The sequence below is a fragment of the Pseudopipra pipra genome, chromosome 4 (assembly GCF_036250125.1).
Source record: "Pseudopipra pipra isolate bDixPip1 chromosome 4, bDixPip1.hap1, whole genome shotgun sequence".
In the NCBI taxonomy this organism is placed as follows: domain Eukaryota; kingdom Metazoa; phylum Chordata; class Aves; order Passeriformes; family Pipridae; genus Pseudopipra; species Pseudopipra pipra.
In genome coordinates, this window is record NC_087552.1 from 58,446,701 (window position 1) to 58,470,105 (window position 23,405).

Here is a 23,405-nt window from a genome sequence, read left to right on the forward strand (position 1 = left end):
TATTTTTCAAAGCGCAAATTAGAACAATATTCTTCATTTTCAAAAATGAAAATTAGGATTTCCATATAATAAGACATGGCTACAGCTGCACCTCAAATAAACTACCAAATATTATAAGAATTAAAACCATGTAAAGAACTTACGGGAAATATTCCAACCACTATGCTTGAGCTTTTTAGTACATGCCACCTACCTATACTAGATGTGCTAATTTGTCACTACCTTTTGGCTGAAAAAGATAGACTAAATTGTCTACCATAAGCATCCATTTGTTTTTTGGTTTGTTGTGGTTTCTTTTTTTTTTTTTTTAAATATGAATTAAGCTCAAAATGCTTCAACTTTTTGACTGTTTTTTTTTTATTTTTATCATGAGAACTGTGTAACTGTATTATGAATGTTCGTACCCTTCTGCACTAGGAAAGGAAATTGGCATTTACAAAACAAATCTCCCATGGATAACAGATTATCAAACAACAGCTTTTCCCCAAGATGGCAAGTCCCAGTTTCTTGGAATGTGCTGTATTTGCAGCGCAGAGCTCTGTGGCGCTGCTAGGTGAAGTCTCAAGAAATGTATAAGAAATGTATGACCTGGGGTGGAGAGAGTGGTGTTAGGGTTTTGCAGGGAGTAATGCACTGACTGGGACAGGTGTCGTATTCAAAACTCATGAAGTTGTTACTGCAGAGAACAGTGTAGGTGGAATTACAGGGACCTCAGTTGAGTAAAATTACTTATTTCTGTAAAACCCTCCTGACTGACACAAAATGGAGGTCTGAAATTTTGGAATTAACACCTTTATTCAACAATGTAGAGTCATTCACAGAAAAAATAAGTCATAAAATCTGAGTGAATTTATGCTTGAAAATTAAAGGTATTAAAGGTATTTTGATCAGGAGAGACCTTGCATCCTTGCTCAGTTCCTTCAGGTTCCATGATGTGATCATCACTACTGAAGATGGAAATCCATGCTCTAGACTGCAAGAAAAAGGTGTTCAGAAGAGTGGTTATATTAGTTTGTTACTTTTAACAAAATGAATGTAGAGCCCCTTCAAGACCATGATTTCTGCATTCATTAAATAAGATGACTGTTAATACTAGCTTAAGGCAATCTGGGGATACATGAAACCTTAATTAAAGCTAGTGCTAAGTGTTGGATATGGGCATCACCTTTAGGAACTTAAATTCAGTTATAAAGCTCTGGAACTAGTAAACTGACAGTAATTTTGAGCAGAGAAATATTCCAGTAATTAATTTTTTTTACATTGCTTCTTCTGTCTTGCAACGAAGTTCATCTTTTCAGGTTGGGACATCATTGATATTGAAAGCTGATAGCGTACTTTTTTTTTAAGCATCCTGTGTATTAAAGTTGAAGTTAACGAGCCAGTAATTACTTTAATGTGGATGATAACAGTTTTGGATACTATCCTGTGATTAAGTTGCTGTTCATCTAGGGAAGGATTCTCATAATTAGTAATAGAGGAAGCACATTTTAGAATGTTTTTACTGAAGAGCCACTTTTTGTGGGCTTATGTGTTTATTTTATAACAACTCTTCTATCTTTTGAGTGCTTTAAACACTTGCTTAAAGCATGTTTGATACTTTAAACTTTTGAAACAATGGATAATTTTTATGCTTTTCTTTCTCTTTCTGTATGTTTAAATGTGTCTGATATGAAGACACATTGCATGAGGCCTTACTAGATCTGTATTCAAATGGAAAATTGAAAAATAATTGAGGGGAGAAGAAAAAGAGGCAGAGGTCCTGTCTATCTTCCCATTGACATTGTTTTTTGATCACAATTTGTTACAATGGCTGGATATCTGTATAATTTAGTTTTTAAAATTCTGATACAGCAGTTCATTTACACTTTAACAGGAAAGGAGAAAACAAGCAGAAGGAGCATAGCTCTGATGCTGCACAGTCTATGCATGATGGGGTATTAAAACCAGGTTGCCAGTTACGTGGCTGCCTGGTTCATCTTTCTACTCAATTAGCCTAAAATCTTTCTTTCTATAGGCTAGCAAAGTTTAGTTTTATATAAGTAATAAACACTGCTGTGCAGCATGTCAGATGGAATAACCCAGATGCATTGGTGTTCTATTTAAATTATAATTCAACCTGTAACAAATCAAATTAAATACTGATGTTAGGTCCTCTCCTTACAGATTCTCTATCCATAGAGCTCTTATGGATTCCTGTAAGAATTCTGCACCCTCGAGGACTTGCAAACTTAGACTTACTAAGGCTGTTTGCAATTCAGCAAACTCTAATGAAGTAACTTAGGTAAGGTTCACTCAAGTTCAATGGCATTATGGCACTTAACTTCCCTTGATGATTAATTCAATTTTTAGAGACGGTTTTCTTCTTATTCTTAATGTCAGTAATTTACTTAAACAACAAAAAGAAAAGAAAAAACCCCACAACTGTAAGCATTGGAAGGGAGAGTACTATTCTGAATCCTTTGCTTCTCTCTGTGGAAATATTCAGGTATAATTGCTCTTTTTCACTGACATCAAATTTCAAGGGTTCTGCAGATAATAGCAGTTGTTCTAAAATACAGTTGTACTATTTGAAGTGCACTACAGGGTCCTAAATTCTCCTGTGGGTTGTCCCTCTATAAAAAGAAGATTGAGACTAAATTCTGAGATTATTAGCTATTTTGTAAGATGAATTTCAAATAAAGTAAAGATTCTCCTGGCAAGAGCAACTGAAGGGTTTTTATGTTTTGTTTTATAATTGAGACATTCAGCAGCACTTCATACAAGTATACAGAGTTTTGGCAAATGTGGCAAACAGAAATGTCTGTTCTTTTAATGAATGTTAAAGGTTTTCAGACCGGGTAATGATAATATAAGGAAGAAATAGATTACCAGGGTTTTACTGGTCAAATCACAGCTTTATGAAAAGTTTACTTAACTCTAGTCTCATCTAGTTATTTTTAATTAAATGAAAAAATCTTTCACTTACTTTCTTATTTTGCCTCTTAGGAAATGCTTGTGGCAGTTTGAAAACCATCAATTCACAGCACATTGTTTTATCTTTTTGGACCCAGTAGTATTTTTATAGTCATGGCAGGTTCAACCTTTTGTTTAAAGGAGTTGGAGTTTGCTTTGACTTCTTTTGGAGATAGAAAATTACCAACCTCTATTTCTACACTACTGCCATTCCTTGGCCTGATTCTTTTGAAGGCTCAGAAGAATATTAAATCTTTACAGCGAGAAAGAACTATGCCACAATTTCACAGAAGTAAGAGAAGGCCATAACTGACATAATTTTCTGATTAAACTGCAGTATACTGTTTTGGCTCAAATACTAAATAATCTGATGCTTTTCCTTTGCTTTTATGCTTTTTGGAGACAACAATGGAAAAATATTCTGCCCAGTTCACAAGGATCACTAGGAAACACCATTGCTTAGGAGAACTGTAAATGTGTTAACAGAGCCCTAACATGAAGTTTTTTGAAGTGATGCTAAATATACTAATAAGAAATTAATTGCTTAGAGAAGAATTCATCAGAACCTTTTTTCAGTCGAGCAGACAGTTTAAAACTTACACAAAAGTCAGGGTTTGAGAGCCTGTGGGGAGAAGCTAAACACTGCAGCACAGGGGACCAAAAGCTTTATCATTTTTACAACCATACCTGCAGCCACTTAATTCCAGCTGCTGTGAGTCCCTCAAGGGCCCTGGTGACTTGCAGAACTATCACTTATCCTGTGATTGTGCTGCAACATGTAGTCACCTGCTCCTTGCACTCCTCTCCTATTCTCAATCCTCATACCAAGTCGGGGAGGGACCTTTCCAAAGCATCTGTACCTGAGCTTGGATCCTCCTCAGATGACCCAAGAGTATTTTACAGTGCTCAGCTTCATACTGCTGAGAGCGCTGGTAACAACCATAGCCTTGCACTTTTAAAAAAAGTGATTCCATTGTTATTACTAGTTTCTACCTGTTCTGGCTTTCATCAGATGGAGGCGACAAGGAAGCAAAAATGCTGAGTTCGAAAGAAGTTTCTTCTACACGTTTCTAGCCAAGTGATAACTGGGTAGTACCAGATGTCTTGCAGAAAGACTGAAATAATCCCTGTGTTGGATTTTCAACTAATTTCTGTGTACTAAGTGGCTTTGGAAATGATTGGGCCCTTCCTGGACATGCCCATTGTTTAGAAAAGTCTGATGACCCTGACACTGTGTTTTAGTAATGACTTTTGAGGAATACCAGTGGTTTCTGACTGACCTTCCTTTCAGTAGATAAAAATGCCTTCTCAAACTGCTTGAAAATATATAAAGGGAGATTTTAGTGGATTTGGGGGCCTTGGAAATTTATTTAATGATTTTGCGTATTTTTATGCTGCTTATTATTTTAAATAACAGATGCGTTTGCGAACGAAATTCGGGTTTGGTTGAAAATGGTAATACATAATTTTCATGTATAAAAAATCTGGTGTTTCATATTTTGTGGCTGTTAAATTTAGCAGAACTGCTGACATCAGAAGATGCAATTCTTGTGCATTTATGCCTTTTTTTCCCCCAATGTATTTCTAGTCAATCAGAACTTAAAATGAACAACCAAGAATGCTGGTAATTTTACCAGCAAAATATTAAATTCCTCAAAGACTTTCTAAGAATCTAGGGAGTTAATGAGCTAATAAATGCATATACAGTTAGTGCACAAATGTTGCTCTGTTTTAATTCTAAGAAGTGTTGATCAAAAATGGGCAGAAAATTAGATTTGAGGCCCTAAAAATAATATTTTTAAATGGAGCAAGTATGTATATTCAGAACTGCATATTTTTATAGAACAGTTTATTTTTATAGATAGTTACCATACTATAATAAAAATAGCCATGAAAAATATGCAAGAATTAGATATTTTTTCAATGTTTTTGAATTTTTTTCACCCCAATATTATTGGAAAAATATTGTTGAATTGATAGATATTTGAATCAATACCTAGGATAAAGAAGTGTGTTTTTATTTCCTATTTCCTGTGCAAGTAAAACCAAAACTCTCTGGAATTTACTACAGAAATGGTTGTTTCATTCTATGATGTGTGTAGAGTAAATTATTTCTGTTCTTTTATGTGCAAATGCGGGGAGAAAAAAAGGCAAGAATGCGGTCTAGATGAAGAAAACCAAAACCTATGTGTTTTCTTAGAAAAGATGGGAGACGTGTCTAGTGTTATGCCATGCAAGCAAGAGAAGAAAAAAATATTCTGATCTCTAAAAGACATTTAGTTTCCAGAACTCCCTTAGAACCAAAGATCAGGTTCTTAAAACTCCTTAAAGACTGTGGGAGAGCTAACTGCCACAGGTGGTTACTGAGAAACCACAAAATCCAGTTCAGATCAAAAATGAAGAGACTGCTGTGTTTCAGTTTGTTGCTTGGTTCTTAAATTTCCTGTTACCATCTGGCCATATCAATGTACTGGATTGTTTTAAAGCAGTAGATTACTATATATCTTCTACCTTCTTATTTTGAGGCTTACTGCTCTGGTAATTTGAGTACAAATTAAGCAAGAGAATTCAGGAGCCATCCAGTGTACAGTATATGAATGGCTTTTAATAATGTGCGCTGCTGGACATTATACACATTATTTTTCTTTGAACTTTAGTTTCTTCTTTTCGTAACTGTTCTAATGCTCTGCAGCATTAAACCAACCTCTCTCCCTTTATCAGTTAGTTAAAAGGAGAGATTTTTATATGCCAACATCAGGCAGCTTGCACAAATTTAACTGAGTGCTAATTATGGTTCAGAAATTTTCTGTGCTCAGAACTGATCATACCCAAAGCCAAAAAGTGTCCCTCTGCTTGTTTCATATCTTTGCAGATATTCTAGGTACCTTAAGACTGCAGTTCCTCAAGCATTCAAGTCTATAAAATCAATCCCCTTTCAAATTAACCCATTTTCTAAACACATATTGAAAGAATCAATGTTCACTCTCCATTTCGTTTTGCCTCAGATTGCATTTAGAAAAGTGCTTCTTTTTAACTGTCATCTATGGGGATTAAGTATTTGCTAAGTCCTGGAGTCAAGGCTTTTTTCTACACAGACATTTTATTGAATCAAAGCCATTATAACCTCTGAACAGTGAAGGTGTGGAAGGATTTCCTATGAAGCCTTAGAGGAGAGGAACAGCTATAAAATCCAGAGGGTGGAGAGGATTCATTCGAGTCTGATTCTGGGATGATCTTACACTTACCAGAAGAGGATTAAATGTTTTTTACATGCTATTGTAAAACTTTCCTCCCTGCCAAAAAATGCCTGCCAAACCCACAAAACAAAAAACAACCCCAAACCAGCATCGGGTGATGGAGTTAAATAAACACTAAGAATTAGAAATCTTAACAGAAGTATAACAGTTGAATTCAATACTCTTCAAAAACCGTTGTGGTAGAAGTTATGTCTTTCTAGCATAATAATTAATAAACTTGCTCATTGTCAGAATTGATAATAGGAGAAAAACTGATACTTTTTTCCATTAATTTAAGTAGTATTTCTGCAATATTTTGCTGTTAGTCCAGAGTGTGATTAAATAGTTTCCTAAATGTATTTTGATTTGTTTAATACTTTCTACTTTAAATTTCTTTGTGACCTCATGAGTGCAATAGAATAAGCCATTTTTTTTCTTTCATTAACTTTGCATTTGAGCAGATTACAAAACAGAATGTGCATTCACATACTTTCAGAAGGTTAGTTTAATCTGCTTTTTATATTGCACCTGAGGAAGACTTCAGTACCAGTCAGCATATATTTTTTTTAATGGCTCAGATATTAAAACTACCTTGTAATGTAATGAACTCAGTCCCATATAATGATTCCAGTATAATTACTTTAATCTAAAACTTTGCCATGACATTTTCTATTTTCAAATTCCAGTAATCAACCATATCTGCTGGTGCAACTGATGAACCGTAAAGATTATTTGCAGATGTTTAATTTCTGCTTATAACTTTCTTAAATCTTAATTGCATTAGGATGAAACTTTACAGGTCTTTATGCAGGAGAAAAATGTACAACCTTTCTCATGAAGCATGGAGAGGGACTTTTTCTTATTAGTAAAAAGAAAACTTTGCAATGTGATTGAGACAGAAAGTGGAGACTTATCTAGCTAAAATGTCCTTTTACTTAATAATATTTGAGTTTCACAGTGAAAACGGATAAAGGATGGACTGAATTACACTTTTTAGATGTGCAGGAAAGGTTTGATTCTGAATGGACTCGTTGATGACAGTGTAGGCTTTCAGCACATAGGAGACCCAGTTGTTTAGCAGAGAACCAGCAAGTTCTCCACTTAAAAATCTCCAACTATAAGCCCCCCAACTTTGAGGAAAGAATCAAGTGTTCCTATTGTTAGTAGGCTGGAAGGGTCAATTAACTGCCAAGCTACTCTTTCAGGCTGCTCTCCAACTACATAGGCAGCCTAGAACTGAAACTGGGTTGTTTCTAACTTTTTGGAGTGCTCAAGTATGCCAGAAAATAAAGCAGCTTTGCAACGAGGCAGAAGTATGACAGCAATAGGAGTTATTTAGGAGACAGGAATATACTTGTTGATTTCCTCCCACACCAGTGACAGTTCCTTAACTTTCCCTTGGAAGGCTGCATGGTTCTTAATGTATTCACTGTTAGAAGAAAAAAGCCCAAACAAACCAGTGAATAATATTCCGATGGCAATTATTTTCCTATTTTTGAGCTGCTTAGGCAGGAAGTACTTTTGTTCATGGGTAATTATTCTCTGCAAATTGTCCAAAAGTTTAGAGAAATATTTCTTGCAACCAATTATTGTACTAACATTTCTCTTCATTCAATCTCTCAGGTGCCTGGACTCGTGCATGAACTAGCCTCAAAATTAATTTTTAGTTTTTATTAGAAGTGTCAAAGTGAAAAAGCTATGGCTCTGAGATTGACATCTTTCACCTCAAGGCCTCTTTTGGCTGTGATAAAATTAGAAAGTAGAAGATGATTACTTTTTCCTCATATTTTGGGGGTTTTATTGTCAGGTTGCTTTCTCTCACATTTTTTAATTCTAGTATAAATTTGCTCATCATTTATAGTGTATTTGCAGAATGTGCATTCATTATATTCTTTTCAAAGGTTCTTGATTCCTTTTGCAACGGTAATGACTTGTCTTTCCATATACTGAGTGGTGTGGATAATTAACTTGCAGTAAATAGGATCAAATGTTGCTTATGAAAATCAATAGACACCTAGGTGATTGTGTAACCTCTCTATTTTTGCTGCCTCGTTTGCCGTGCTTCTTCCATCATTACTTTTTTCAAATGAGAATATAATTTTGCAGTTATGCCAGAAGTAGGACTTCAGAGTGTATTGTACATTTCCCAAGACTCACAGAAACAATATTTTTTGTAAAAAAAACCAACAAAAACCAGCCAGGTCTCGTTTTTAGCATATCTCATAAAGTTAATTTCTTGTGAATTTTTACAGAAAGTTATATCATGAACTAATCTAATGTTTGTTTAGGGAGTATTGTTTCCTCACTCCCCCGGTTCTATTGGTTATTATCAGATGAACATTTGGCCCATTGATTTTTTAAATTTATTATTTTTAATCTCTCTTACTCTTTCTATCACAAAAAGCTCATCAATATATAATTCATTATATATATGAATATTGTATAGGCTTAGAACTTAGTAAAGTAATGATTCTCTGAACACTTTGAAATTTTGCCATTAGCGTTTTTATATGAGATTTTTGCAACAAGTGGCAAAGAAACTTCTTGTACAAATGCTGTCTGCAGTTATCTAAGATGGTACTTTTGTTTTATCCATATTTGCAGTTGTTTTCATTTCTCACACTTCAGAAGATGGATCTGTGAGGCACAAAAACTAATCACTCAGTGTTGTGACACAGTAGTGAATCTATTGTCTATTTGCAGAACTGCACAGATGTGCATCTTTTGAACTGCCGTCAGAAGCATTTCTCATAGTTCAAGTGTATTTTCTCTTCAAGTATTTAATATTTGATTGATGAAAAATCACATTAGTGGTTTAACTGAAATACTGTTTCATGTACTCTCAAAGGATTTCCTTCCGATCTTGAATCAAATTACTGGAGATGGTTTAAAAAACATAGGAGATGAAGGAAGAAACTGAAATCAATACAGCCTAAAATTTATCATCTGAGTTTTGAAGTTACTGACTCCTGTGTATAATTTTAAGACTGTGATCCTGTTAAACCTGGGCCAAAGCAGTGCTCCTTCAGTTGCTAGGTTATGGCAAAAATGCATAAAGAAGCAGATATTAATGAGAGAAGGCGCTGGTCTGGAACTTAAGCTGTCTAGGTCAGATTCCTGGCTTTGCTGCCTCAGGCAAATCATTTGGTCTCGCTGGTCTTCCCTTCCCCATCTGTCAGATGGAGACAGTGGATGCATCCTTATGCCTGGCCTTCATTTTTTCTATTTTTATTGTTCTTCAGAGGAAAAGGAAATATTTCTTAATATGTGTTTGTATAGTACCTAATATACTGGAGCCATTAGGTACTTCCATAATGCAGTAAGGGATGACAGCCTCTAGGCAGGAGCTTTTTGAATGTGTGTTCTGTGAAATGGATATGCAGTCTACTTCAGACCAGTTGTGAAATAGTGTAGAACTTTCTCCTTGTCTTTTTGGCAGTTTATAGATTTTATTATTTGGTTACCCTATTGCTGTTGCTGTAAAGAATTAGTACTGTCAGTGCTTACCACCCTGAGGTGTTATTGTTTGAGTTCCCCCATCCTGCCTGCCCTCTCCACTCAAAAACACCCTTACTTACGATAGGGCATTATAAGTAGCTGGCATACATCAACTATTGGTAGGTAATGGCTTTTTAATGGCTTCTATTGCACTGCTAGAAATATAACTTTCAATTTTATGGCTCTTTTGCATTTCATGATCCCACAGTGCCTATGAGTGCTAGAACTTGATAGAGATTGAATGGACATAACGAAATACGTTCACACTGCCTAACTCTAGGCACTTAATCAGGTTGAAAATGTAGCCAGAAGAGGACAGTTTAGGGCAGAACACGCAGGAATTCTGGATCGCCCTCTGTTTTGGCATCTCTCTACAGGACTATAGATTAAATTGAGGGAATTTACCCACTCAATGTAATGAGGGAAGTTGAATACTAGAAGTCAGATGGCTTCTCTAGTCTTCACTTCTCTCTAACACAGCAATTTTAATTTTTTTTTATCTTATTCGGGTGGGTATATTTTTCCAACACAAAAACTTAATTTGCTACCACTATGAAAAACTGCAATTTATAAATGCCTGCAGATGACTTGTGATAAGTAGTGATGTTTTCAGCTAAATAGTTTTTACATGGAAACACTCTCTGAAAATCTTCTGACAGAATCTTTTAATACAGAGTTGTTAATACAATAAGTTCTGTTTTTCTGCAAAATTAGTATCTGGAAAGAAGTAATTTGTCATAGTGTAAAAACCTGTGTATACTCATATTTTAATGTATCACTTAAAATGGAAATGAGAACATGAAGTATTTTGACAGGCATTTAGCAAAGTTGGAGATCATTCAGTAATGCAAATGTTCCTTTTTAGATTAATTTGGCCATTTAAAATAATTAGAAAGTAGTATGTATTACTGTGGGAAGGTGAAAATTAATGTGCTGTTTCATGAAGATGGACTGAGTTACCATGTTTTTTCATCCTTATGCTAAAAGTTCATACATCAAGAAATCTTGCTTTCTAGAATCTTTATAGAGATATTAAATAACAACTTGCCCCCTTGGATTTGTGATGGCTATTTGAAAAGAACCTTTTGCAGTGCTACAATATAGTTTCAATGAATTGTCAAAGGAATGTAGGAATGCAAAATGCAGTTGCCTAAAATAGAATTTGGTTTGTGTGGTAAATGCCATGGTACTTAACTATCCTGGGTAATCACAACTTCATAGGATCCTTAGCAATGCTAACATGATACAGAATTAGGTCTGGGAGAAGTATCTGGATGCTAAGTTACCCTTTCATCCTTCTGCAAAGTGTTAATTTCTCAAAATATGGGCTGAACCCTTTTCTCTTCTTAGATGAACAGTGATAACAGAAAAGAGTTTAGGGAGCTGTGGGACAACTGCTGTATTAATTACATGGACCGGTAGCATTCCCTTTTATCAGTGTTTTAATATGGGGAAATTAAAAAAGGAATTTGATAATGCCACATCCTGAATGTGTAGCTTTCATTCTCAGCATTGATTTTTTCATCAGAAATTGAATTTCAAATGCAAAAAGAAAGGTATGGTATGGGAAATCCTAATTGCAGCAACATTTCTTCTCCTTTCGCCTTCCTTCTGTCTCCTTCCTCCTGTACTTATTTCAATCTCCCTCCCTCATTACATAATCACAGTCAGGAGTATCTTTAAGTCTATTGAAATAATTTTTACGGTTTAATATATGCAGGTGTTGATATATCACTTCACTGTACTGCAGTATGTAGCAGTATCAACACAATCTATTGGTATTGGTGTGTGGCGTCACTACTGGGAACACCTGCCATGAACCTGCACACCAAGTACTGCTGCAGTGCTCCCTGTCAGGAGCGTGGGGCATTCCTTGTAGGACCTGCATGTTATCCTGAATGTTTGCATCTTTTTTATTACTACCAATGGACATACTTAACATTTTTCTTCAATTGCTCTTGTGCCTCCAGTCTGACATTATTTCTAAGCTAGTCACTTAATTTAATCTCTTGGTTTTCTGATCTGTGATATAGGATAATAATGGTACTTAACCACCTCTGTATAGCTTGCTCAATTCTGCAGTTAAAACTTGCTCAGTTGTCATTGCAAAAGAGAAATTAGCATTATTTTGCTTGACCATTATATGGTATAAGGCAGAAGTGGCTATACCAAACTGTGAAAATCACAATATTTCAGCTGGTGGACCCCAGTTACTCAGTACTGCCATAAATGAATGAAAAATGAATAGAAATCATAATAAAAAAGAAAGAAAGAAAATCAGCATATGAGAAGCGAAGCTTGGAAGAAAAGGGTCAAATAAGTGGTATGAATGCCTATTTCTCATTAATTGGACTTGATTTTACAATCTGAAAAGTTAGGTACTGGAGAATAACCCGTATTATAGATCTCTATACATTAATTGTCAGCATATGATATACATCTTCATTTGATATAAAATATTTAATAATTTTTCTTTTACAGGAACTAGATATATGTATATTTTTTGAAAAAGAATATGAATTTCTTTCTAACTCTGTTCCCTGGTTTTACTTTTCTATTTTAGTATCTTTTTGAGTTAACACATCCAAGTACAAGATGGAGACAATGACAAAGCTGAAAGCTTTTGAGTTTAACAGCAAAATCTGCCTATGTCAGGCACACATCAATTTGCATGACACCGGAAGGTCAAAAATCTCATTATTATTTGCAATGTTTATGACTGCCTTCCTGACCAATTGCTTCAAGTACTGAACTGTAGGTCCTGGAAAGTCATCTGATCTGTGAGATTATTTATTAATTTGAACCACTTGGTATTGCCTAAAGCTATGAAAATAGGGATATACTAAAGAACATTATTGTAATTATTCCATTAGGAATCCCTTCAATTATTCATGTGTTTTAATCACTTGGGCATTTAACATAGTGCTAAATTATAATCATCTGATTACATACAGATTTGGGTGGAGCTTTGACACTCTTCTGTGCTGAAGTACAACATAAGCAAATGCAGAAAAGTGACTTCATCCTTAAAAAAAATGCTTAATCTTGAATTCACTTACTAGAATTTAGGTGGTGTTAGAAGCATTGTCAGAAACTCTGGAATTTGCAAGAAAATCAGACAGAATTGCTACAGAACCATGTTCTATATTCATGTTTTTACAGTCATATTTTCAGCTTTAAATGACGATGAAGGTAGCCTCGAAAACAATCTGTGAAATGAGGGGAGAACAACATAGTCCTCTTTCCTTCAATCTACAAAAAATAGCATTTTTTGAAATCCAGAGATGATCACAGTAATCTTCTAAGCTGACCTGCTTCAGGCAGAATCTTTTTTTCACGGGAATTGGATCATGGTTTATGTTTCAAATATGATTATTATTTTTAGCAAAACAAACCAGTAAAGGGATTACGACTCATATTTAATTACTTTAATTTTTATATGTTATTTTCCAGATTTTCCAGCTTCAGTTTTCAACTTTTCAATCATAATTGCTCCATGCCCGTCATTCTCAAAAGTTTTCTGTGTTCAGATCTCTTTTCCACTGATGAGTATCTTCACAGAGAGATGTAGTAATCCCTTTACTTCCTTTACTTTGCAGTCATCCTTTGAAGTTACTCCTCTGTTTTGTCATCTCTTTGGAAGTTTGCACCCTGAACCAGAATGCTTGTCTGGTATGGCCTTAGGGGTTTTTTGTTTTGAACAATGATAAAGTCTCTATTCCTTATGTCTAGAAGTGTGGGTTTGCATTTTGCTGAACTGAAAAAAAAAATTTTTGAGTTTATCCCATAACAGTAAAATGTCCTCTTGATTATTTATTACATAAATCTTTGCATTTGTCCATCTAAGCAAATAATTAGCATCCTTTAAATTGCTGATAAAATCATTGCCAATTTGGACCAAGAGCCAATCCCTTCTCCATTCATAGACGTATTCTCACTAATGAGTACCCCTACCATTCGTGTTTAATAGCATCTTACCTATGACACTTAATGAAACTTAATGAACAGAGACATAACTGAAAGACAGACATGAAAGCTGGTGGATATCATAGAATAATAGAATTGCCTGGGTTGGAAGGGACCCTAAAGATCATTAAGTTCCAATCCTCCGTGGATCACAGTAGTGACAGCAGAGCGTGTAGCTAAGGTCCTGTCTCAGACATCTTTATGTCACTTGATTGAGAAGACACATAAAGTACCCACGTCTAACATAGATAACAGCTATAACTTGCTGGTATCTTTTCAGGCTCCTTGGGTTCATAAAAAATTAAGTGTTTGATGTTTAGCTGTCAAAATGTGCAGTTACTGAGTCTAAAGTTTAATATAATTAGTTGAAGATGAACAGTCTCCAGCAATGCTGTCTTCATAAGCGCTATAGAAATACATTAAATTTTACATTTTTTATCCTTTATTAGCATAACCTAACTCCTGTCTCACTTTTTGAAAGATAATTATGTTTTATGTGTGTATTTGCCCGAAGAGGAAAATTAAAAATAATTATACTTATTCATTAACAATGAGAAGTAACTGAGTTTTCTCTTATTTAATAAATATAGATAAAAATGAGACTTTTCTTTGTCTCGCAAATACATCTTCCAAATGATGTAAAATCCGCTGCAATGCAAAAGTGTGAGACTACTAAATTACAGCTTCCCTGTTTCTTTCCTGCCCAGCTATTGTGCAGTAACAACACAGATTCCTGAGAGCTTACTAGTTGACTGGGAAGTGACAACTGTTGGTTTTCTGAAGGGTGGTGGTGGAAGCTTGCAGAATGCTTGCTGTCATTGTGAAGTGTTAGAATAAGGCATGTCATTGATGAATCTGTTTCTGTAGTTTCCGAGTAACCTGTATCACTGTTTCCTCTGAGGATTTCTCAGTACCACTGTAAATACACTGTCATTGCTCCACCTGGACAGGCATTTTACGTATGTTGACAGTATATAATCAAAGATAACACCATGTCTTGAATACTCTCGAACAGCAGTCTTTCAATTCTAAATAGTGCTGGCCTACTAAACCACTTAAAAAACCTGTTTTCCCCCCCACAAGTAATACAATAATCAGCTTTTCCCTGACGTGGGCTTGTGTAAATATATCACTAGATTAAGGCCCATGCTGATAAAGTTCTTTCTGTAATGAAAAGTTCTGTTTTAATATTTCAAGATTATTTTGAGAAAGAAAAGGCTCCCAGGTGTTCCAGTAATGGGAATTCTGAAAAGTGTTGGCAACTGTAGAAAGTCTATGCTGTACAATTTGGTTACACTGTGCCTTAGAGGGAATTTTAGGTGGCTAGAAATATGAAAACACAGTCTTATGCAAGTGTGGAAGTTCACTTATATAAGTGCATAAGTGTACACTTACATAAGTGTATAAGACAGGCTTTTTGTACTGAAGTTTAAAAAAAATATTCTAATGTGTGTTTGCATCTGAGATAGGGATTAATAAATTGATGAGAAGCTCCTGACTCCTATGGCACCCTTTTATCCTCGCTTTTAGTCCTGCATAAGGATCATTAGGCTGTTGTGGAAAATCAGTAGTTCGAACATGGCTATTAAAAGGGTTTTCTTTAGGTGCTGATATTCTTTGTGCTAATTACTGAGGAAAGCTGTCTCTTTTAATGGTAAAACTGTAGCTCTAATTGTTTGGTAACATATTTTGTGTGTTTTCTGTTCATTTTCTGTGAGAAACTGCAGCCACAAAAGACACCACAAGTAGAAGTTTTGCTAATTAACTGACCCATTAGTCTCTCCAATTAGACTAAGAATTTAGATGTAAAAAACATTAGACGTAGTTGTTCCAGTGGAAGGCTTTCATACAGCACTTGTGCTTTCTCTGTTCTGTGACAGAACAGATTATTTCTGTTCCCATTGCTGTCAGGCACATTCACAACAAACAGTAAATCCTTATAAAGTAAGCATTTTTAATTGTATGGGTGGCCCATGTGATTAGTGGTGTGGGCATTCAGCCTGCCTGATGCTGATTCAGCTTGAACCTAAATTGCAAGTATCGATCAGCTTGGCCTCTAGATATTTATAACCAACTTGAACCCTTTTCTTAATGTCCATGACACATGCAACTATTTTTGACTGCTGTGAATGTTGTCTAATGTTGTGAAGACTAAACATAGCTGGACAGCCCTAGAAGTAAAGAAAGCTGCTACATGTTTCTGAGGAGACAATTTTGACTTGCCATTTGTTAACGGATCCAATAGTTCAGGTAAATTTATTTGTATGAGGCAGCAAAAAACATGCCACTTATTAATTGAACTTACTAAATTCTAATATGATTAAATACCATATATAAAATGTAGTCACGCAAAAATTGCATAAAAAAACTCCTCCTATTACCTTTTTAAATAATAAATGATCTTCGTGCTTGCTAGCATTGTTTCTTCCTCCTGAGTTCCTTTCGTCTTACCACAATGTGCCTTTAGTATAGTGCAGGTGATTATATTCTGAATTTATATTCTCTCAACCTCTGTTCAATTTTTGAGACTGTTTGCATCTCAGAAAATATAAATTGTTTGCGAACAGTTTTATAATTGTTTGCAAATAATTTTATAACAACATATGAAAGCCTGTTTTAAAAGTCAGAAATTTCTGCTGCTTTTATTTCATCTGCTTCATAGCTTTGTTCTCTTTCCATGTATATCCAAATAACCACAGCTTTAAATTCTCTCTGAAAATATTTTTGCTTTTATCTCCTATTCCATTGTCCTAAAGATGTTTATCATTATTTTGCTGAACATAATGCAACAAGCATGAAGTTAGTGAGATTATAATTTTCAACATGATTTTATTTGTGTGACAGCCTAAAAATGCAAGTTTGTATCCAATCTGCATTGTTTTCTCCAAAATTTGGAAGATCACTTAAAAGTTCAGCTGATACTTCATCAGAGATCCAAGTGACAAATATGTTCATACTGATTCATGTGTACTGTCTCCAAGAAATATACACATGCCTGGTAAATGAGGCTTCTATGTCCTTTTTTAGGAAATATATGAGTTATGTTCTACTGAAACATGGAATCACAAAACTTCTCATCTCCTGGTTTATAATCAATTTTATTTGAAACCAAAATTAAATATGAGATCTGTTTTGCTTCCTGTCCAAGAAGTAACATTCTTCTGTCTCCTCAAGCTCCTTCTTCACTGAATGTATTATGGATAAAACACTTCTCATGGTCAAATAAATTTTTAGAAGCTTCTCATTTCAGCTATTCAATTAGTTGCTCAGCTGCATCCCTTTTCCTTTCTCTTCTTTTACCATTTAAAGGACTGTATATATTAACATGACATTATAGCCTCTGAAATCATTCCAATTTTTTTCCTGTTCTTCAATGAGTAAAAGACAGCAATGATGATTGCTTTTTAGCAGTTATGAACTCATTTTGTAGATGATTTATTAAAGAATTTTTTAATTCTAAGTTGTTTATGTCTGAAAGTACCTCAGATGAAGGAGACTGCACCTTAGAAATAATAATTTCAGGTACAAGCAGTGAAAACAATGAGGCAAAGAAAGGGATCGTGGAAATGTTTTGCCATTGTTCAATTAGCTTAATTTATTGGCATTGCCCCATCTGCAGCTCACTCTCTGATAAGCTGCTTCTTTTTGGATAGGAGCAGGAGGCAGCGATCCCTTTCTTGTTACCAGTGCTGTGCTACTTGTGTTTTTCACTGCTTCCAAAACTACTTAGATGTTCATAAATAAGTCACTGTCCCTATGAGGATTACTGGATATGTTCTTAATTCTGTGGCATCATAAAAAATTAATTAAATGGATATGTGAGAATTGAACACCATTTCTCTGTCTGTACTTGGTGATCTATACATATGGAAAAAACCAATTGTTTATGTCTGCTGGAAAAATTTATTTTTGTTGCTTTTTGGAAACTCCATGCCACAAAAAAAAGATGGACAGTTTGTTTCATATTTCTTTAGTTATAAATAATATATAAATGCTAAAGATCCACAGGGAAAGGAAATTCCAGATAGTTTCTAGGGATATTTTGACAAATATTGGGCTAATTAGGAGCCTGACCAAAAGCAAAATGTAGCACTTCCCAAAGTAGTGATCATAATCTAAAATGGAGTTCTGCTAGTTATGAGAAAAGAAACTTTTGGAAATAACTGAAAAGTTCTTAGGGCTTGCATATCCTTTTTATCCTCTCTTACTAGTCAGATTTCCTCCTGAGATTTTGGAGAATGAAAGGTTACTCTGTACCTGTAATAAGTCCTGTAAGAATCAAGCCTTTGACATATTGACAAGAAAGCTTCTTGGCAGCCATAAAACTAATTTTTCACTGGTAAATAGACTACATTTCTCTTTGCTGAGAAATATTTATTACCACTGAACATCTAAAAACCCCTGTCACTTTAACCAATGGGAGTAGATATATGCATCCCAGAGAAATGCTAATAGCAAGCAGAAATGTTTTAATTGCCATTAACAATGGATTAACATTAAAATTCTTTCTACCCATATTGGAGTCACTGCCATCTCTCTTATCATTATAATCTGACAGGATGTAAACCCTTTCTCTCAGTTTCGTTTGGCTACTTAATCATCCACTGAGAGCTCATCCTGATATATCTATAGCCCCAGGAGGGCTAATTATGACATGAAATTCCTCTGGCACAATGAAGGAGCTCTCTGAAATTCCTACCCAAAAATACTTGCTGTAAGTTACCTTGCCCTTAGTTCTTGCTTCGGTCAAATAATTGTTGAAGGTATCAGAATGTGTTCCTGTCACCTGCATTGCCCACAAGCACTGTGACATAACATACGAGAACACATTTGTTTTCCATCTAATCCAGGCAACCTGAATACAACCTGAAATCAATTATTAACCTGTGTTGTGCCAGCAAGACGTCCAGGGCTAAATAAACCAAAAGAATTCTGGGGCAGTGCTGCCCCACTATTCCTATTTCTTTTCTTTGCTCCTCATTTACAGTACAGATTCACCGCGCATGAACAGGCAAGACCTAAAGACATTTTATACATAAAGAAGGATGATCTCTATGAGGTGAAAAAAAAATCGAGATACCAGTTCTCTCTGTACTTATGGAGTATCATCAAATATTTCCCACAGACTTTCCAGAGAGACTGGCCTGCTAACCTCTTCACTATGTCTAAGTAAAACTAAGATTTGCCTGCTTTCTCTTGGCAAAAGTAGAACTCAAAATTTTAGTCAACACTGAAGCATACAAGCAGCTTTTGTTATCTGGTATTTGTTCAATTGTCATTTTTTTTTGGCCTATAAATAGACAAGCAAATGTTGAAAAGGATAGAAATATGTTAACAGAGCTCAAGTTTATGCAACAGCAAAGCCTTAGAGAGCACTATACAATGGCTGATATATTTTTGCTTCCCATCTTTTTCTGTTCCATTTTTCATTCTACAGAAAGATAATGGAATTTTCCTTTCCAATCACAAATCCTTTCCTTCATCTACCAAAATTGGGTATCATAAAATACTATTGAAAATTGTTTCTGCTGAGAAAAACAAAACAAAACCAAACTAAACCCTGCTTTGTCTCTGAAGCATCTCATTGTAATATCCCTTAATAAGTCAGCAGTCGCCCACATGTTCATCCAGAACTGGGCTCTCTAAGCTTGCCCTGTTTTTCAGTTTTCATTTCGCAACTTAAAGCTGTAATCTCTAGTGGCCCAAAGTTTTCAGCAGACATCACTGGTTTAACCCACCTTCATCTTTGACATTAAACAATTTCTTTCTTTAAGACTTCTTTGAAAACACAGTCATCAGTGAACGTTCTTGAAATAATTGTGCTGGAGTAGTCAGCTAATCCAACTAGTTCTGTGAAAATTACTCTCAGAATTCCATATAGATGCCATGCAGTTTTGACTGTTTCACCTGGAATATCCCTGAGCTATTTCTCACTCTATAATGATGCGTCTAGTCTTCCCAACAGTTATTTCATTATCAGGGGAAGAATTAGATAGGTTTCCATAATTTTGTCTAAAGTTCAGTTTCATTTTCGCAAAGATCAAATCTGATTCAGCAGTTTCAAGGGAAAACTTGCATACATGCTGTTGTCGTACCCATGCTCATGTACACCTAGTTAAAAGACTGGGTAGTCCAAATAATTATTGCTCAAAATGTCTGTAGCTGTGTGGCATCACATAGCCCTTATATGATTCATCAGCTTGTGACTCTCTGGATTATTTAGCTTGTAAGATTCAGATCACTCATAAAAACAGTTATTTAACCATCAATAGGAAATAACAAATTTTATGCAGAAAAGCAGCTTTATTTTTGGATGTAACAGATTACAGATAAAATCCAATAACACAAAATAATGAAAACCTTTCTTTAGGCAGTCCCTGTCTCTGTGAACTGTTCCTGACTTGACTGTGCTTAGGAAGAGTGCAAGTTCCCGGTTACTTCTGCAGTAACATGTGAGGGCTCAGACCAGAGGTATTTCAGGTTTTTTGCAGGTCGTTTCTCCTCATTTGTCTTGTTGTTGATATTCTCACTAGTGCATAGGTCTGTTTATTTACTTTTTTACCTGTATTACTACTCAATTCCAGTTTTAAGATCTCCCTATCCCCAGATTCTGAGGTTGATCGTGCTCTGTAGAGTGCTCTTTAACTCCCTTTTCATTTGGCCTAACTTGTTAAATGATTCAGTGTATTCGATGTATCAAGGAAAGGGAAAGATCCTGTGCAGCCTGGATTGAAGTCATTTCCACACATGATACTTTTCTCATGTTATTTACAACTGACCAGTTTTTCTCCAATATTGCGTGTAAGGACTGTATTTACAGTCCTTGGGTTTGTAAATGTGGAATTCACTACCACTCCATTTAATTTTCTCAAAGTTAGAGAACATGATTTGTAGAGGAGAAAGAGGTAAATCAAGTGCATTGCTGCAGAATCGTGATGTTAATTCCTTTTATAAATTAAGTATTATGATTATATGAGGTACAGTATCATTTGCTTGGAAAAAAATCAATGATACCTTGAACTTTTCTATAGCTTAAGTTTATTTTAAATTTTCTACAAAATTATAACATGATGATTAGCAGCACAAAGAACTTCTGATTGATGTATACTTCTATTATAGAAGAAAACTGCTATGGTGTTGATTAAGTTTTGAAGTAAGGAAACAGATACAGTGTGATCTCAACTTCTTGACATATTCCAAACCATTTTTTGAAAAATATTTTTTCATCTAGAGTTATATCTCAAATGAACCTCTTCACATGTTGGCTAATAAGACATGGCTTTCAGAAATAAACCCTAAAGATTTCAGCAAGGATTCTACCTTTCCATGCCCTCCCAAGTAGTGTTATCAAATTTGTGCTTTCACATTTCCCATCTCTGGTGAAGGTCCTCTGTATTCTTGTGCCTCCTGAAGACTTTATTCAAATGCTAATGTGGAGGCACATATAGAAACCTCCCATTGCATGTGAACAGTTGCTTCATGTCTAGGTAGTATACATTCCCAGATGCTTGTATCAGCTCCTGTGTCTATGGATTAATGAATGTCTGAGATGAGGCAGCTCTGAATTGGCCCTCTGAGAAGTGTGACAGAACATGTCATGAGACATAGCCTTTGAGCTGGAGCATCAGGGATTTTGTAGCTGACTGTTACATACATGGGCAGGCAGTTTCTCTAAGGTTTATATCCAGAAATCTTGATCTTAAATTACTTTAAAAATGCTTTCAAGTTTCAGGTTTTTGGAGCTATGCTACATGCCAACATATTCCAGTGCTCGTGGTCACAGTGTTGGTTTTCTCTTTGTACTGGACAGGAGGGATATAGATGTGTTAAACCGGAGAAGATGGGTGACTCTCTGTGGATGCCTTGCACAGACTCTGATCAAAAGTGAGCTGCCAGTTTTCAGAGGGGTGAACTCTAATTTCTGGAGTACATTAGTTTCACTCAAAGATGGGATGTAGAAATAGTTGAGAGCATTATCTTTAAAAAATAGCTATTATTTCTGTGTGATAACTAACAGCCATGCTTTGCTCTTGGCACTTGAAAATTCTGTCCCAGTAATCATCTGGAAATCCAGATGGAATATGTTGTGGTGAAAATGTATTTCTTAGAACAGTAGAACACCAATATAGAATTAATATTTATTCTCAGAATGTCACCTTTGAAAGACAGAAGACAAAAGAGCTGTGAAATATGCTTAAACTGGAAGAAGTTTCTCTGATGAAGTTTCAGAAGTTTCAGAAACTCTGCTATCACATTGAAATCCAGCTTACTTTAGTAGCAGCTTGCAATGGGAACATAGCCATGACTGCAGCGCTGTGCCATGCCATGGGACTCAAAGCACCTTTTACCAGCAAGAACTGTTCCGAGAGTGCATATTCAGGCCTTGTTCAGTTCTAAGTAGTGACAGGCCTGAAATACATCCCTAGATGTGAATCTGAACCAGAGGGCTCCTCTTAGTTGGACTAAAAATCAGTTGTTAAGGCCAATGCTTCTCTGCTGTTATGACCAGAATTTACTGCTGATTGATAGACTGTTTCCAGAGGTGGAATTGGTGGCCTAGCCTGTGCGAATAGACGTGAGATGTCTCCAGCTGTTATAGGTAGGTGGGGGGGTTTGTGTAACATTTTGCACAAAGCAACGTCGTTAAGCCGCAGTTCCAATGTATGCGGGGAACTTCACATGCATGAAACTTGCAAATGTATGTAATTGGCATGAAGATTAATTCAGTTCGAAGGGAAGCTGATTAAAAAACCCTTTAAGTTCTAGTATCTTTTTAAAAATAAATTTCAGGAAATGGAAACTTATTCCACGATTGTTTTGCATAATCAGTAGGAACTCGTGATGCAAGTGAGGTGCTGTGTTCCATTAAGCTTGCTTTCTTTAGGAGGTAGTAAGTTTATAATTGAAAAGTCAGCTTTGTTTCACAAACTCTGGTGTGTACTGTGACCGCTGCCAATTTTTTTTCCCTTTATTCTTTACTACCTTTTGTCTTTAGATATTGTGTATAATGTTGTTAGATGCAGATCATGTGTGAGAGCACGGTGTGAGAGAAAAAGAGGGGAGTGAAATAGGGGCCACTTTAGTGTTCTGCAACTGTCTGGGCACAGTTACTGTTTGTAATCAGAGTAGCTCCCCTGTGCAGTCTATGGCTGGTTGTCAAAGGGCTGCCACGGCTTGCAGTGTTGTTCTGTCCTCAGCAGCAGTCACCTCCTCGGCATCTCCGGCTGGAGCTCGCTGAAGAGCAAACAGGAATGCTGTTTAGGACTCTTGTGTGACCTTGGAGTAGCACCAAAGTCTTGGAGAATTGGGTAGGTACCTTTTCTTCGGTTTGTAGCAACTGTGTAGGTCTTTGGTTAGGTTCTAGTCGGTGTTGGTTGTTGCTAATGGTCCTCAGCTCCTTCAAAGTGTCAGTCGATCAAGAAAAATAATGTCACATAAAAATTTATTGGTCTGCCTCTGTGAATCAGAAGGTAGTGTAGAGAAATGGTCCCCAAGTGTATAACTGGTTTCAAGTGGCTCAGCTGCTTCTCTGCATTTGAGTGACAGTGGCATTAAGGCAGCACAGAATCCCAACTATTCATCTTTTCTGGGTAGAGCAGCTGTCTTTCAATAACAGCTAGAGGAATGCAGCTCTCCTCTATGACACTGATGTAAGTCAAGCTAAGATAGGAAAGATAATAGGTTCAGGCATAGAGGATTACTTTATTTTCTTTACCTAGACAACTGACTAAGGTAAGAGGTAAATATTTACTT

At 35.7% G+C, this 23,405-nt stretch overlaps 1 protein-coding gene across 4 annotated transcripts in view; it reads left to right on the forward strand.

The window, feature by feature from the left end:
- The window catches only part of KCNIP4 (potassium voltage-gated channel interacting protein 4), a 405,894-nt gene that overhangs the window by 16,751 nt on the left and 365,738 nt on the right, over positions 1–23,405 (forward strand). The window contains exon 1 of one of the 4 annotated variants that reach the window (XM_064653117.1): positions 22,842–22,960. The exons of 2 other annotated variants lie outside the window; for them this stretch is intronic. The gene's annotated coding sequence lies outside the window, so the exon portion shown is untranslated. Of the gene's footprint in view, positions 1–22,841; positions 22,961–23,262; positions 23,385–23,405 lie in introns of those variants that run through there. One more of the 4 variants, XM_064653110.1, reaches the window with a different exon arrangement.